The following is a 5,146-nucleotide window of genomic DNA, read 5'->3' on the forward strand; positions in this document are numbered from 1 at the left end:
TTTGTTTGTTTTTCCTTCTTCACATTAAAAAGAAGATGAGTATACATATTCCTGCTGCGTTTTGGTCTGATCAGTACGACACCCGTTACAAGCTGCATGTGTGACATAACTCCACCAGTCCTATTTATGATATAATTTACAAAGATTATACCGTAAAAAAAAAATGTCCAAAAATATAGTATTTTTTTAACCTGTTTGGGATAGGGGGCAGTATTTTCACGGCCGGATAAAAAACGTACCCGATTTAATCTGGTTACTACTCCTGCCCAGAAACTAGAATATGCATGTAATTAGTAGATTTGGATAGAAAACACTCTAAAGTTTCTAAAACTGTTTGAATGGTGTCTGTGAGTATAACAGAACTCATATGGCAGGCAAAAACCTGAGAAGATTCCAAGCAGGAAGTGGCCTGTCTGACAATTTGTTGTCCTTCTGTAGCATTTCTATCGAAAATACAACATCTGTGCTGTAACGTGACATTTTCTAAGGCTTCCATTGGCTCTCAGAAGGCGCCAGAAAGTGTAATGGGGTGTCTGCTGTCTCTGGGCGAAGAACAGCAGGAGAATTTGTTAGTGGTCAGTCTGGGAACAGTGAGACTGAGAGGCGCGTTCACGAGAATTCTCAATTTTTTTCTTTCACCCTTTAAATGAATACAACGTCTCCCGGTTGGAATATTATCGCTATTTACGAGAAAAATACCATAAAAATTGATTTTAAACAGCGTTTGACATGCTTCGAAGTACGGTAATGTAATATTTCGAATTTTTTGTCAAGAAATGCGCTCGCGCGTCACCCTTCGGATAGTGACCTGAACGCACAAACAAAACGGAGCTATTTGAATATAACTATGGATTATTTGGAACCAAAACAGCATTTGTTGTTGAAGTAGAAGTCCTGGGAGTGCATTCTGACGAAGAACAGCAAAGGTAATCCAATTTTTCTAATAGTAATTCTGAGTTTAGGTCGTCCCAAACTTGGTGGGTGTCAAAAGAGCTAGCCGTGATTGCCGGGATATGTACTCAGAATATTGCAAAATGTGCTTTCGCCGAAAAGCTATTTTAAAATCTGACACCACGATTGCATAAAGGAGTTCTGTATCTATAATTCTTAAAATAATTGTAATGTATTTTGTGAACGTTAATGATGAGTAATTTAGTAAATTCACCGGAAGTTTGCGGTGGGTATGCTAGTTCTGAACATCACATGCTAATGTAAAAAGCTGGTTTTTGATATAAATATGAACTTGAGTGAACGAAACATGCATGTATTGTATAACATAATGTCCTAGGAGTGTCATCTGATGAAGATCATCAAAGGTTAGTGCTGCATTTAGCTGTGGTTTTGGTTTTTGTGACATATATGCTTGCTTTGAAAATGGCTGTGTGATTATTTTTGGCAGGGTACTCTCCTGACATAATGTAATGTTTTGCTTTCGCTGTAAAGCATTTTTGAAATCGGACAATGTGGTTAGATTAACGAGAGTCTTGTCTTTAAAATGGTGTAAAATAGTCATATGTTTGAGAAATTGAAGTTATAGCATTTTTGAGGTCTTTGTATTTTGTGCCACGCTCTACCATTGGATATTGGTGAGGCGGAACGCTAGCGGAACGTCTGTCCTTATTAAATCAATTAGTATATTTGAGTTTAACCATAATATTTGTTGTAATATATGTTCTGTCTTTTCTGGTGGATTAAACTGAAATTGCAACCAACTCTTTATTTCTTGTTTTTAAAACACCGATATTACGGAGATTGTTGGATTTTCAAATAACCGAAAGTGAGCGGTTGTAACCTGAATAAAGGGAAAAAGGTCATTCTTGAACATGGGGTGAGACATTCTTACTCATCTGCTAGAGAACTAGTTTGGGCTTAAGTATAACTTTTGTATGACTGAAGCCTTTAGTGAGAGGTCTAATGCTTTAATATTTAATCATTTCTGCCCTCTGAATTCATAATCATTATATAAATAGGCCTGTTTAATTTTGTCTGGCTTTCCGTTCCAAATAAAATTGAATATGCTTTTACAGGTGACCAACGGGCAGGCTTTCTACTGGCTGTCTCAGCTGAGGCATCGCTGGGAAGAGCAGCAGAGAAACTGCCTGGCTAACATCTGTGATGTTCAGTTTTTCTAGTCCTACCAATACCTGGGGAACACCCCTCGTCTGGTCATCACCCCCTCATGACCGGTCAGTACTTCAACCTAACCCTAGCTTCATGTCCAGTTCAACTCTAGCCTCAACCACAACCCTAATCCTCAACCCTAAATCTAACCCTGTCAAGTCATCAGTCCCCTCACAGACTGGTCCATAACTCTCCCCTTAAATCTGTACTGTCATCTCTCAGCTTATTTTGTTCATCTTGTCATTAGGTTTATTTCATGTTTACAACTGTGTTGCTATCAATGCTGATTAGAATACACAATGAAAGCTGATTAGGATACCAAATATTATCTCATTGTACATTTATTTTGTGTCCTAAAGAATATCATTATTCAGTCCGACCCAGTCTCTCCACCTGACTAAGAGTGGGGCCCCGGCAGGTCCTGCTGGCACTGGGAAGACTGATACCACCAAGGACCTGGGAGGGGCCCTGGGCATCATGGTGTACGTCTTCAATTGCTCTGAACAGATGGACTACAAGGTTAGAACAAGGCCACATTTGTTCCTATTTTTTATTTTCTTGTCTTGACTTGTTTTTCAGTTGGAATATCACCAGTCACCACCTCCACAATATTGTGTTTTCATATTCATTGATCAGTATTTCTCCCTCTGCACTTGAATAGTTCCTTGTGCATGTTGTATGGCACCCAGGTGGTGTTTATAATGATGTCATCCCCTGTCATGTCCAGCCTATAGGGAACATCTTTAAGGGCCTAGACTGGAGCCTGGGGCTACTTCGATGAATTCAACCGTATCTCTGTGGAGGGCCTGTCAGTGGTGGCTGTGTAGGTCAAAACCATTCAGACTGCCATCCGTAACAATAGGAAGAGGTGGGGACTGTTTTTATCATGTGAACACAGGGTCGTGTTCAGTAGGGAGAATATGTTTTCAAATGGGCAGGTACTAGCCAAACTTTTTCCTCTTTCTGTTGCAAAACATTTTGATTCTGTTTACCCTATTGAACTTGACCCTGGTTCTTTGATTTGCACACAACACTACAAATATGGATTGATTGTTGATGTTAATGTTTCTTAACCTTCTGTGTACAACACCAAGAGAAATTCTGCTTGCAACATCTGTTGCATGGCAATACTGTTTTCTGATTCAGATCCCAACCGGAATACCATGTTATATATAAATGATCATCAGACACAACTGATAGTAGAAACTTCATCACCATGAACCCAGCCTACGCAGGCAGGATGGAGCTACCTGAGCTAGATCCATTCTCTCACCGTATTATCCTCTCTTCAGAGAGCTAGCTCCATTCTCTCACCATATTATCCTCTCTTCAGAGAGCCAGCTCCATTCTCTCACCATATTATCCTCTCTTCAGAGAGCCAGCTTCATTCTCTCACCATATTATCCTCTCTTCAGAGAGCCAGCTTCATTCTCTCACCGTATTATCCTCTCTTCAGAGAGCCAGCTCCATTCTCTCACCATATTATCCTCTCTTCAGAGAGCTAGCTCCATTCTCTCACCATATTATCCTCTCTTCAGAGAGCCAGCTCCATTCTCTCACCATATTATCCTCTCTTCAGGTAGAGCTAGCTCCATTCTCTCACTATATTATCCTCTCTTCAGAGAGCTAGCTCCATTCTCTCACCATATTATCCTCTCTTCAGAGAGCTAGCTTCATTCTCTCACCATATTATCCTCTCTTCAGAGAGCCAGCTCCATTCTCTCACCATATTATCCTCTCTTCAGAGAGCCAGCTCCATTCTCTCACCATATTATCCTCTCTTCAGAGAGCTAGCTCCATTCTCTCACCATATTATCCTCTCTTCAGAGAGCCAGCTCCATTCTCTCACCATATTATCCTCTCTTCAGAGAGCCAGCTCCATTCTCTCACCATATTATCCTCTCTTCAGGTAGAGCTAGCTCCATTCTCTCACCATATTATCCTCTCTTCAGGTAGAGCTAGCTCCATTCTCTCACCATATTATCCTCTCTTCTGATCTGTGTGTCTCCAGACCGCGTGTCATGGTGGTGACTGACATTGAGCTGATCTGTGTGTCTCCAGACCGCGTGTCATGGTGGTGACTGACATTGAGCTGATCTGTGTGTCTCCAGACCGCGTGTCATGGTGGTGCCTGACATTGAGCTGATCTGTGATCTGTGTGTCTCCAGACCGCGTGTCATAGTGGTGACTGACATTGAGCTGATCTGTGATCTGTGTGTCTCCAGACTGCGTGTCATGGTGGTGCCTGACATTGAGCTGATCTGTGATCTGTGTGTCTCCAGACCGCGTGTCATGGTGGTGACTGACATTGAGCTGATCTGTGATCTGTGTGTCTCCAGACTGCGTGTCATGGTGGTGCCTGACATTGAGCTGATCTGTGATCTGTGTGTCTCCAGACCGCATGTCATGGTGGTGACTGACATTGAGCTGAGCTGTGATCTGTGTGTCTCCAGACCGCGTGTCATGGTGGTGACTGACATTGAGCTGATCTGTGATCTGTGTGTCTCCAGACCGCGTGTCATGGTGGTGACTGACATTGAGCTGATCTGTGATCTGTGTGTCTCCAGACTGCGTGTCATGGTGGTGCCTGACATTAAGCTGATCTGTGATCTGTGTGTCTCCAGAACGCGTGTCATGGTGGTGACTGACATTGAGCTGATCTGTGTGTCTCCAGACCGCGTGTCATGGTGGTGACTGACATTGAGCTGATCTGTGATCTGTGTGTCTCCAGACCGCGTGTCATGGTGGTGACTGACATTGAGCTGATCTGTGAGTCTCCAGACCGCGTGTCATGGTGGTGACTGACATTGAGCTGATCTGTGATCTGTGTGTCTCCAGACTGCGTGTCATGGTGGTGCCTGACATTGAGCTGATCTGTGATCTGTGTGTCTCCAGACCGCGTGTCATGGTGGTGACTGACATTGAGCTGATCTGTGATCTGTGTGTCTCCAGACCTCGTGTCATGGTGGTGACTGACATTGAGCTGATCTGTGATCTGTGTGTCTCCAGACTGCGTGTCATGGTG

This window comes from Salmo salar, chromosome 02 (assembly GCF_965601325.2).
Source record: "Salmo salar chromosome 02, fSalSal1, whole genome shotgun sequence".
NCBI lineage: Eukaryota > Metazoa > Chordata > Actinopteri > Salmoniformes > Salmonidae > Salmo > Salmo salar.